Genomic DNA, 13,827 nt, shown 5'->3' on the forward strand with positions numbered 1-13,827 from the left:
AAAATAGGTAGTACGTTTATTTATTTCATTGTTTCTGTATTATAAATAATATTTTTCATTGTTTGTAGACCAATTTAATCAATAAATAAGCCTACTGCTTATCGATGAATCAAGTAAACTAACAAATTTTATTCGTTAAGGTTTGGACAGGCACGCATAAGCAAAAAGTTATTAAGAGTAAAAAAAGGCGTACTTTTAGGTAATTCTTTTATTTTTTAGGTAGTATAAAACTAATTATATGTTTTAATTACTTAGTTTTCAATGAATTATATGTTCGAGTCATATTTATGTTATTTGATTTTGTTTATATATTTTTTTTCGTCTGTATTTATTTAGTCCTACTGTATTGGTTTATTTTGCATAGTAAGTACATAACTTCGCAGTTCACAAATATGTAACCTAACTAAAACATTTTTTATAAATGTAAAATCCCGCTGGGGGCGTTTAAAATATATTGAAGAAAAAAATTAACAAAAAGTAAATACAACTCTTCAAAAAAATATGTCCATAAAAACATGAAACTGCGCTCTTTAATCTTTTAAATAAAATAAAACGAAAAAGGCATCTAAGGTTTAAAACTCGCACCACTTTCCTCGCCTTACTCAACGTCAGACTTAAAAAGATAGTTCAAAGAAGTCAATTGAAAACTAATAAAAATGCATGCACATGCAGCTACGTATATCGAGTATTCGGTGCACATCTGTAATGCGTCTTCCGACCTAAGTTAGTCTAGGACTCGAAGCAGTACGTAGGACTGGTGAATGGGTCGCCGAATATCTCCGCCCGATAGCAATGACCTCAGAAATAGTTTGGTGCACTATACAATGCACATGGTGCACTGTAAAAGTATAAGTAAATGCTTCGAAGTGTGGGTTGCACGGCAATGGCAAATAGGATGCACTTGAGAGTGAATGACCAAGCGTTTAAAACAAGACAAATAATAGCAATGAAAGCAACAAGTTAACACAAGAATCTCACGGTTCGAAGAGTAGATTAATCATTATGCTTTTAGATTGAATTCTGAAAGTTTTGGTTACCAGTGAGTGTGACCACAGTGATCAAAATTGATTTTCATTAAGTCTTAGTACTTTGCAGATACTGTAATTCATTTGGCTTCTTGACCTATTGTAGTGTTAATAATTATATGTGTTCACATTTCAAGAAATTAATCTGTTAGCGTTTTGGTTCTGTCTTTATTATTATTTTATTCAATTTTTTTAAATTTTTTATTTCATTGGAAAGCCAACAGACATTTGTAAATTTATAAGACACAATTTTACCATAAATACATATCATAAAGTCCAATTAGAGGCTTCTACATAATATTGTTATTGTAAATGTTGTCACATAAAAATTATACATAACATTAAAAAATAACTAATCATATAAAACTTATAATATTACTAGAAATGTTAATGTAAATGTAATACATATTATTCAAAATATTATTATGAATAACTTATATAGCGTCATTTTCGTAATGTAATATCTCAAGGCGCTTTAAAAAGTGATTACATAAAAATAAAAAAAAACTATTTTAATTTGTAGTTTAAGTAAAACAATTTACTTTGTTATCACATGCTACATATTTATTCAAATGATTCAGAGAACAAGTGAGTTTAAAAAAATCCAAAACATCGCTTCACTCTTACAGTTTCGCACTTCTGCTGGAAGAGCATCCCATGCCCTATGGCCCTATGGCCTGCGACCGCAAATGCGCGTTCACCGAATTTAGTGCGCTGTTTCCGTAGAGAATAACTTTTTCTTTAGACGTAGATGTAGCTGATCTAGGTGTGAGACGTGTGTCAGCTAGTTCATCTGGAATGCAAAGTTCCCTTAGATATTCCGGAGCTGAATTGTGTAGTGACTTATACATAAGATAAGCGAACAGAGTTTGTATTCCACCCTATGTGGAAAACGCTGCCAGTGTAAGTCCCGAAGTAATGTGTGATATGACTGAATTTAGAGATTCCGAAAATACGTCTCGCTGCGGCAATCAATACAGACTCTAGGCGAGTCATTTTATTCATTGAAAGACCTGCTTAGATACTATTGCAATTTTATTTAATTTTAGTTTTTATTTTGTTTATTTCGAATACAAACAAATATACAGGTTAAATAATTATTAATAAAAACGATAAAAAATGTTCATATAAAAATAGTAGGGCCTGCCATCCAATAATCTGTATTCATTTAAAAATACTAAATTAAAGCGACGACATTGACGATTTAAACTATATAAATTTAGTTATTTTATTTATTTAATCTTACAATATAATATATAAAAAAATATACAGGTAAGTACAAACATAGTAAGTAATAATTAAAAAAATAAACAACGCTTTTTTGTATACGTGTAGAAAAAATAAAAAGCATACTGCCATGCAAAATAAAAAGTGGAACTTTACAATGTAAAAAAGAAAAAAATATATGGATATAAAAAAAGTAATTGAATTAAAAAGCAAATTGTAAATAACTTGTAAAGAATTAAAACAAAATATAAATATATATATACATATACTTATACGTATAAAAAAAATAGTTTTAACAAATTATTGTTAAAAACAAATAATAAAAATTAGTTTACAGTAAGTATATAAAATATAATAATATAATATCTGGTACACAAAACTATTTGATACATTAATTTCAGAAAAAGATAGGATAATAATAATACACATCAAAAACGTAATAAATAAACGAAATATTAAAATAAAAGAAATATGGAAAAAACAAGGAGATAGTGGGAAGGGAAAGGAGGAAATTGATGAGGAGTGGTAAAGGATGAATGAAGAAAAGAAGGAGTGGAAAAATTGCATAAATGCAATAATTGACTCTAGATACTACAAACGCACTTATTAATTGACGGGCGACATCAACTAGCAACCAGAAATAGATAAAATCATTTATAAATTATTTTCTTTAACCTCAATTATTTCCTTACTCCCGAAATGATTCTTGTATGATTTTTAATATAGTTTTTAAGGCAACCGCGGAATCTTCTCGAGTACCAAGTACTAGTTATCTCTGGTGAGTGTTATTTGTGCATGTGGCATATTGTATAAGGCTGTGTGATGTCTAGTCTAGTCCAGTGTGTGCATCAGACCACACTCGCAAGTGCGAGGTACATTAAACGCCTCTCTTATTAAGCATTTGGCTCCAAACACTTGACTGATAAACACGCCCAAACACAGGGTGATCAGTGATCATTCTTTGGTGTGGGTTCATTTGACAATATTGCGCGTATAGAGGCATATTACAAGCGCGTATCAGACGCCATTTCAATTAGTGGGTAATTTCCTTCCTTGTCTTCAATCTCTAACAGACTTTCGCCGTATGACGAGAAAATGCTTTTATTACACTGTAACTATGAAAAATAATAGATATCTATCGTTTCAATGGTAAATACAGTAGAACTCCATTTATCCGAACTCCAGTCAATGCCAATGCAAAATATCCAGATCGTTATCAGGAAATTAAAAATAAAAGAAACATTTTTCATTATGATTTAACTGTGCAATTGACTATACTGAACGATTTTAAGCAAGTTTTTAAGGTGATTCATATTCACCGTATTATTATTTTAAAAGCAGTAATATCTAGTACTCATTAATCCGGATAATTGGGGTTTTACTGTACAATCTAATTTATAAAATAATTAGATGTTTAGTTATATTTTTCAAAATTTGACAGCTGCCAGCTAGTGTCGTATCTACGGTAATGAGTACACTCAAATAAATATGTATATCTCTTTCTTATTTTAATGTATGTATTTGTATCGTGATTTGTTTTCTTTTATTAATATTTCCAAATTATTGAGGACAGCGCAGTATTTACTATATTTTTTATGTAGCTAGTTTAGAAATAACGTGACTTTTTCTTATACGTCGTTAGTTAGGAGTAATAATACGTCACCCGCTTATAGAGTCGTCCATACAGACAAAAACCATTCTATGATTATCAACCACGAAGTAAGCTACCGTTTACAGCAATACAACGGACCGAAAGTCCTCAGGTCGAAAACTGGAAGCGCAAACCAAAACCGTCCGTTACACGTTTACTGTTGAACCAAAAACTGAAGAACGCTATCATATTTTTGTTTAAAATAACGATTATTACAATAATTTTATTTTAATTATGTATCTAAGTTATTTATTAGTGTAGGAATTTAAAACACACATTGTATTGTATTTTCATTTAATTGTTTTTTTTTTAAATGTGTATTTTATTAGTGTTTGTCTATCATGATTTTCTTTTTTTATGATTTTTTATATAATTTTTCATTATTTGTCAACCAAATAAAAATTTATTAAGCTAACTTTGTTGCAACAGAGAGGGAAAATATTTTTGAGAAGGTAATATGGAAGTCTAGGCATATACAGGGCTTATGACCAGTCATTGTCTGGTTTAAGTGGCCACTTTACACACTGTGCAACATTCACCATTCTGTCTATGTTTTAACACTCACATTTCCTCAACTCTTCCATCTCTTGACTTTTGTGAAGTTAAAAAGATGAAACCTGTAAACGCCTAGACTTCCATATTCCCTTCTCAAAAATGTTTTCCCTCTCTGTTGCAAAAAAGTTAGATCTAAATAACTCCGTAGGGAAGAAATCCAGCCCGTCAGTAAATATTAGTTTATTATTGTGTATATTTTTTTAATTTGTGAATCTATAGTCATATAATGAGACAGTTATAATATAATAGATACTTAATACAAGACTAAAAATTATTCCAAACTATTAAGCATATTTTTCAATAGAAATCACTATGAAAAATATTGTTTTTGTCTAACATAAAATTTTTAATTTTTATCATTACGCAATTTAAAAAAAACATTCTTTTTAAAATGGCAAAATTGAATGTAGCCAAAATGGCAAAATCAAAAACGATCGTCAATACGATATTGTTTTAAATTTAATATTACAACCAGAATTATCTTCTTTTTTCAAAAAAAGGGAAAACAAATCTATAAAAAAAGGTTTCAACTAAAGTATTTCATTTATTTTATTTTTTTAAAGTATTACCGAAGGCATAATTTTAAGTGGAAATGAAGAAATATGTCATAAAAATGTATGTGATTTAAAAAGTTTGTATTTCTTTTTAAAAACAAAAAAATAAAATTTGGCTGAGGCCACTTTTATTTTTAACTTATTACCTTTAAATAATTTCACAAAATTTTTGTTTAATACTTAGTCTTTTTTGAGATCCCAGATACCTAAGTTTAGTCTAAATTTGAAATAGCGTAATCTGCCGGTCTAAAAGTAATGATATTTTAGTTACATAAAACTTTTAAGTATATTTTTTAACAGAAATACCTTTAAAAAATTGTTTTTTTCTAATTTTTGTTTTTTTATTTTTTTTCTTAATGCGCGATTTAAAAAAAACATTCGCTTTAAAATGGCAAAATCGTATGAGTTCCTAATTTTGCGTTCGTTTTACCAGACTGTAGCCTAAACAATGTACATAATATGTCATAAGTTATAATTACAGGAGAATCGAAATTGAAAAACTAAAAAAAAAAAATATGCCTTTGTAAATTTAAAATGAAAATGAAAACAAACAGTATTGCATTAATCTATCATAACTTACCGACAATGATTATGGCTGAATGCTGTCGCTAATTTCCTTGAATCTTACTTAAGAAAAAAATATAAATCATTTCTTATTAGCCCTGTTTTCTAGTCCCCATGAGAAGAGTAATCTCATGCTGCTCACACACACCATACGAATACAGAATACAGATACAGACCGAGTCGGTACTGTTATTTCTGGTACCCGGAGTATTACGTGTTGGTGAGTGCAGTCGCCCTGCGCCCTGCGCCCTGCGCCTTGCAGTATTCCCACTGCACTCTGTATTGGGTGAACCACCAACGTGACTTCGGCCATGCGGGTCAGTTTCCTATGGCCACGAGTACTCTTCTACGATTCCCAAGCGGTGCTCCGCGGAACTTCAGAACTCTACAGTGAAAGACTAAATCATAAACATAAAATAATCAATTAAGAGCAAAAATTTAAGATTTTCCTTTTGCAACTTTTTTTATTGAATCTATTTTTATACTGCACCAAATTTTAATCAAATACTTCGTCTTTATATGAGTACCAAGTAACAAAGTACCTAAGTTTTTATTAACATATTAGAACAGAGATAAAAAAACACCTTAGAGAAGGGAATATATAATTCTAGGCATCTACAGGGCTTATGAGCTCTCATTTTAAAATATAACCTGGCGTTTTATGATTTATTTTATTTATTTATTTATTTATTCATTCAAAATTAGACTAGTTTAAATATTAATTAACTTATTAAGGCTTTTTAGGCTATGCCCGTGTCAAGCCACAATAAAAATACGTAGTAAAATTAATTAGATTAAATTATAATGACATGGAATAACAATCTAGAAAAAAATAGGTAAATGGAATAAATAATAAAACTTCAAAGAATGCAATGCAAAAAAGATAATCAGAAATAATTTTTAAAATATAAATTGTACAAATTAAGAATTACACATAATCAAATATACAAAATAATGGTATCATTACAATCAACAAAATAATAATAAAATATAGAAGTAAACAAAATAAGAATATCATTGAAATCAACAGAAAAAGAATATAAATATAAAAACACAATTGAAATGATAATTGAGATATGTTTTCTAGAAACTCACTCAACTCTATAGTAAGAAATATAGGAAATAGGAGCAATAAATCATATGCCAAATAATACTACAGTAAAAATACAAATAAAATCATAATCATTCCCTTTCTGCACCTAATGGTGCATAGAGCACTGCATTGATATACCATTACAGCGTACCTTGATCATTTTTGTTATATGAAGGTAAGATGATCAGTCTTACGCATTAGGCCCAGTCCAGGGATTATGAAATACTCTGGTGTGAAAACATCCTTTTAAATAAATATTTCATATCAACCATGTCGGGAATCGAACCCGAGACCTCTCGCATGGTAGGCAAATATGCTGATTGTAACACCACAAGGCCGTAAAACGGAACAAATAATAAAGGTATTCATAAATGAAATATCAACATAAATATGTAGTATTTGAAATTGTCAAAAATAATTTTTATTTATCTGTATATATTTAGTTTTCTTTGTATATTCTTGCTTGTTAAAAAATTTAAAAAATATATTATTAAGTGTCCTCGGCACGGGTAACCCCAGTGTGGTCACATTACTTTTATTATTAATTATTGTTCATCCTGTGAATTTTTATTTATTCGCTGGTTTATTTGGCCACTACACACGTGTAACATCATTCTGCCCATATTTTAACATCAATATTCGTTGGATTCTTCCATCTGTTGACGTTTGTGCAGTTAAAGAGCTGAAACCTTTATTGTTGCGAGTGAAATGGAAGAATCGAAGGAATATAGATGTTCAAATAAAGGGAGTATGGTGAATGTTACACAGTGTGTAAAGGGGCCACTTAAACCAGCCAATGACAGGTCCAAAGCTCTGTGGATGCCTAGACTTCACTTAAAAAACATTGTTGATTTATCTAAGTTAAGTCTAAATTTTAAAAGGCGTAATCTGTCGGCTGAAAGTTAATTGTATAAATATTATAATAAATACCCTAAAAAGTAATTGTTTTTATGTAATACGAATTTTAGAGAGTGATTTTAATAGAACGCGTTTTATAATTGCAAAAACGTATGATTTTCCAACATTTTAACAGACTTCGACCTCAAAATAGTGGTTTAAATTCATCCCCTACATTTTTAAAATATTTTTAATATTATGGTGTTTTTTTTTCTATGTGCATTTACTTATATTGATTAAAACTTTTGAAAACTAAAAAACAGAAAAAAATACCGATGGTCCCTTCTGCCATCTGACAATCGAATTCAGCTGTACCTGCAATTATTTTGCACGTAATGTAGTGATTTACGACATTGGTCCATTTAGCCACAGAATTTTCTACCGTTTTTTTTTAATTATATTATGAAAATTATGAAAAGCTAAAAAGTACGTGTTTTATTATTTGCAAAAGCTATCAAAACACCCGATATTTTTGTGTTTTGAAGAAGTTGAGTTGGGTATTTTAGTGCTAAAATAATTTGAAAAGCGCTGCTTTAGTGCGTAGTGCCAGTTGCATACTCGTACATACACTTAGATGCACTAAACTGTAAACTGTGGCCCTGCCTACATAACTCACTCCAGTTAGAGATAATTCATCGTAATTCATACCTACATTGTTTTTGTACACAGATAATGATGTTTTGATGTATTTTTACACGTATCTGGTAGGTTCCTACTACGATCAGTCAACAACTTCGACTAAAACAGACAAAGGAAATTGCTTTGACCTTTCTTTGGTCCGTTCAGTGTTTTTGTTTATTTATTTATTTTTTCCTTCTAAGAAAAATAATTCTCAGACGATTTTATTTTTATTTGAAAGGAATATTTCAGTATATATATATATGTTATGTCGGACTCGTGGTGTAATGGTCAACGCGTTTGCCTACCATGCTAGAGGTCGCGGGTTCGATTCCCGATATGGTTGAAATGAAATATTATTGAAATGGGTGTTTTCACACTAGTATATTTTATAGTCCCTGGACTGATCATCTTACCTTCACGTAACAAAAAATGATCAAGATACGCTGCAATTGGTGTACTAATGTAGTACCCTATGCACCATTATGTGCGGAAAGGTAATGATGATAATATATTATACTCAAATACATGGTTGATATGAAATATTGATTTAAAAGGGTGTTTTCACGGCAGGATATTTCATAGTCCTTTAAATAGTGTCTGAAACGTAAGACTGATCATCTTACCTTCACGTAACAAAAAAATATCAAGATACGCTGCGATTGGTGTACCAATGCAGTACCCTATGCACCGTTAGGTGTGGAAAGGAGATGTTGATGATATATTATATTAATATATGTAATTAATATATAATCACCAAAATATTTTATTTTTCTTTTCGTTTTCTAAAAGTCGTACATAACTGTAAAAAAGGGAATCGGGTTGTGGTAGAGATGCATTTGAACATCGGACTTTTGATCTGTCAGCCTACAATTCTACCACGGGACCACAAACCGATTTCAATGTTAGGTTTTTTTTTATTTCACTTTTTACATAACACTTTTATTTTAAATATGAATACCGCTCTGGGCACAACCCATGTCGAGGCATTCATTTACATAATTTAATATATAACACTTATGGTGTCTAAAAAATATATATAAAATACTTACAAAATAATACATATTCATGCTTAAATCCACACGGATATATATATATATATATATATATACATAAATAATAGTAAGAAAAAAAAGAAAACAACATTATATTATTAGTACAGCCCACATACTTAACAGCTGTGCAGATATTTATTTATTTATTATTTCACGTTTTACATAAAACTTTTTTTTTTAATATGAATACCTCACTGAGCGCCTTTGAGGTGATTTTCACAAAAATGGCGCTATATAAATTATCCAACTATATAATCTGTGTCGGGGCATTCATTTACATTATTTAATAGATTATACTTATAGTGTCTAAAAATATAAATAAAATACACATACAATATTTCAAATTCACATTTAAATCCACATAGATATATATACATATATAATAGTAAGAGAAAAAAAAAGAAAAAAGAAAGAAAAAGAAAAAAAGAGAGAAGAAGAATTATTAGGTCAAGTAACAAGCTACTGTCAGCTCCCGGTGGCCGTTGGGCCCGCACAAATGCCAAACATACAAGTATATGACATATATTCATCGAGACACTGTGTGGATACAAATACAAAACATGAAATGCAAAAATAATTATATATAAACAACAATATTTTGAGTTTGTCCAAATTTTTGTAGACAAAGACTGGATTCGACTCCCTGGGGAGCTGTTTTTATTAACATATTACAACAGAGATGAAGAACATGTTCTTGAAAAACTCAAAATATTGTTGATAAATTACCTGGTCCATGAAGAAGTATAGAAATTGAAAAAATAACATTTTCAGGCGTTGCCTAGTATGTAGGTGAAATAATTCAATTAGATGAATCTCACCTGCATAAATAAAGGTTTCAGCTCTTTAACTTCACAAACATCAACACATGAAAGAATTGAAAGAATATAGATGTTCAAATATAGGCAAAATGGTGAATGTTACACAGTGTGTAAAGTGGCCACTTAAACCAGCCATTGACAGGTCATAAGCCCTGTAGATGCCTAGACTTCTATATTACCTTTTCTTAAATGTTCTTCATCTCTGTTGTAATATGTTAATATATAAACAAGTCTACTGCTTTGGTGAGTTGATCATCTCAAGACAGTTCTCGGGGCCCAAATCAAGAAGCCATTTTTTTACAAATAATTTGCTCAAGATTTTTATTTACTTTTGTGCCAAATGGTATATTGTTATATATTCTTGGTCCAAGGTATATTTGACTCCTTTGACCAAATGATGTTGTCAGTTTAGGTGCCATGTATAGCTGTTTTGTTTTAAGACGCGTTTCATAGCTAGTATTGTACATTTCATTTCCACCATGTTTAAAAGTGTGAACGAGAAGTCCATTGTATAATAATAAATGCAATACTAACATGTACAAAAATTTCATAAATTTATTTATTTTGCACAGTGGTATTTGAGGCAATGGATCCTTACCTACTGGTGTTACATGATACAATTTATTAATTACCGAACAAATCAGTCATTTCACGTTCAGTTCATATAACCTAATCTAAAATACAATTAATACCATCGAACCGGTTGGTCATCACTAGGTCATAATAATAATGATATTATTTATAATTAAGTAATTAATTTAATTGCGCAATTAAACAATTGGTATCAAAATGAATAAGCTAGCATTCAATTAAATAAATATTTGTTTAAAACAAATTGTATTTGTTGGTCAATGACCGAGCGAACAAAATCATTACTTGGCATTATAGCCTTGGGTCTGTTTACATATTTGCAAATAAATGCAAATGATTTCTGAATACATATTATGTATTTGTGAGTCAAATGTCATTATTTCACTTTACACGATAGTTTCCGGATTTATTTTCCTTTAGATTAACTTTATAATTTGACCAAATTCTCCATTAAAACGACATGAATACCTATATTGTGACGTTGTATTATTTATCATCTTAATGTAATGAAAAAAAAACATTTCACCGAATGTTTCAAAATGCAAAACATAAGTTAAGTCTGTTTTTTTCCAAATGAAGACACAGGGGGACACATTTTTTTTTGTTTTTAAACAAATTTGTCAGTTATGAATTCTTCTTCATTATTTTACAACAAATTAATTAATAATTCATAGCATCTTCGCCGTTCACTGCGAAAATATCGCGAGCAACTTTATTTCCTCGATTGAACGCGAATAGAAGAAGGTATCAAAAATGCTCACATTTGTCAACTTAACATTCAATTTTGAATTTCGTGTAATAAAATAAAATAATATTTGTAACATAAAAGCAAACACAATATCTTGTAGAGCAGAAAATTTTCTTGCGAATGACAAATTTTCTTAATTTATTTATTTATTCACGGTTCCCAAAAACCTTTTACATAATTACAATAAAACCAATGAAAAAAAAAGTCATTTTTAAAAAGAACAAAAACATCGAAAAAGTTATACAGCAATAAACAATATTTAAAATATATATATATATATATATATATTACATCTGCAACAAATATAAATATTTACTTGTCTAAATAAAAGAAAGGTAAATCAAAGGAAATACCTATTTTATAAAAAAACAAGAGGAAGAGAAGAAAAAAAACAAAAAGTGCTTTACATATACCTAACGCACAACTTATTTAAACACCTTATATATATTAATATGTTAATGTGTACCCTGTTTAAGGATTCAAAATAAATAATAAATAAATATAATCCAAATGTCAAACTAAAAAAAAGCATTACTGCGAAATAATTAAGTTTGAATTGTAATAACAATATAAGTATGTTTTTATTCACCTATTAAATGAGGGAGTTACATCATTTTTAACAAAGGTTAAAATATTAATACATTAAGTAAAAATTTAGGCGTTGTTTAATAAATAAAAAAAAACAAAATATTAACAAACATACATACGCATTTTAAATGTTAGTATTTTCAAAAAAACAGTCGCTTGTGTGTTTAGCAAGCGATTCATCAGTATGATTTCATTGTAAAATAAAAACTAATAAAAAAAATGAAATCAAAATAAAATAAAACGTGAGAAAACAGTGAAATAAAAAATCCTCAAAATTATAAACAAAACATGATATTATTTCGTACTCTGTAAATATCATAATGTCATTTAAAGCCAGTTCTTTTTTATTTGCAGATAATTTTTTCTCATATTTATTTATTTATTCATATTTTTCGCTCACAAACTATAATTAATAATAAAAATAATGTGACCCCACCTGTTTCCCGTGCCAAGGACACTTCAATAAACAAAGAAGACTAACTTAAAAACAAATATAATTAACAATTGTTCAGACAGTTTTAAAAACAAGGTATTTATGAACATCTATTTTATTTATATTACAAAACACACAGTGAAAATAACAAAAACCTAACATAAGCTAACATATTCCTTATGATTGTCATTCATTTTTCACAACAGAGATGAAGAACATTTAAGAGAAGGTAATATAGAAGTCTAGGCATCTACAAGGCTAATGAAATGTCAATGGCTGGTTTAAGTGGCCACTTTACACACTGTGTGTTGATATAAACAGCTCCCCAGGGAGTTGAATCCAGTCCTTGTCTACAAAAATTTGGACAATCTCAAAATATTGTTGATTCATTTTTTAGTTGGATTAGAAATAAATCTGTTTTGTCAAAAATTTCTTACATTTTTTTTGTTCGTAAATTAGTGGGTTTTCCGTCGCGTCCGTTAGTACAATTTTACCAAGTGACTAATGTACATATTGATTATTTATGCACCTCTAAGTACCACATTATCAGAATAGGTAAATACTGAGTAGGTACTGAGTACGATAGCTGTGTTCGCTAATAAAATACGCCATCAGACTTAATTGATTACTAATAACCATTAATGAATAGCTTCGGGATGGTTTAATGAACTTTTTATACTTATTACTTGAGTTTAACAATAACATCTGCACATTTTTTCAAAACAAAAAATAATCATCTTTTTTAATAAATAAGCTGGAACACAAAAAAAAACATGAATTTATTTCTTAATTTATTTATTATATTCAGAATTTATTTTATATAGATGAATATGGAGCTCATTATACAGTTTCAATACAAAGATTTGTAAAGTATATTCCTTGATTTAAAAATAAATAAAAATGGCATGGCAATTTTTGTATACGAGAGGTAAACTACAGTACTACCTACCTCCAAAAACCCAAATTTTCAGGAGAGACAAATTAATGTTTTTTTTTTTACTTTGATCATCTTGATTTTTTAAACGATTTTTTCTTGATCATTTTTGTGACATCGAAGGTAAGGTCTTCGTCTTTCTTAGTATTTCAGAACACGACTGTTCAGGTATCAAGGCTGTGTGTTTTTTTTTTTAGTTTTGACGCCCTTGACAAAAAAACAGTAGTATTCTGAAACCGCGGTTCTAGCGGTTTTTAACAAATAAAATACTTAGATAATTTATTTATTTAACCAAGAAAACAGTCTAAGATAATTCTGTTAACTTCCCATTGTAATCAGGGCCCAGTGCTGGTATTGCAAACGCTCTCGCGGCCGTAGAAAAACCATTTATCTCACGTATTTACATCCAAAATACAAGAGATAAAGTGTTTAATACGGCTGCGAGAGCGGTTCAGAATAGCATCGCTGATTTGAAT

This window comes from Micrasema longulum, unplaced genomic scaffold, assembly GCF_059751315.1.
Source record: "Micrasema longulum isolate JH-2025_06_02 unplaced genomic scaffold, ASM5975131v1 h1tg000097l, whole genome shotgun sequence".
NCBI lineage: Eukaryota > Metazoa > Arthropoda > Insecta > Trichoptera > Brachycentridae > Micrasema > Micrasema longulum.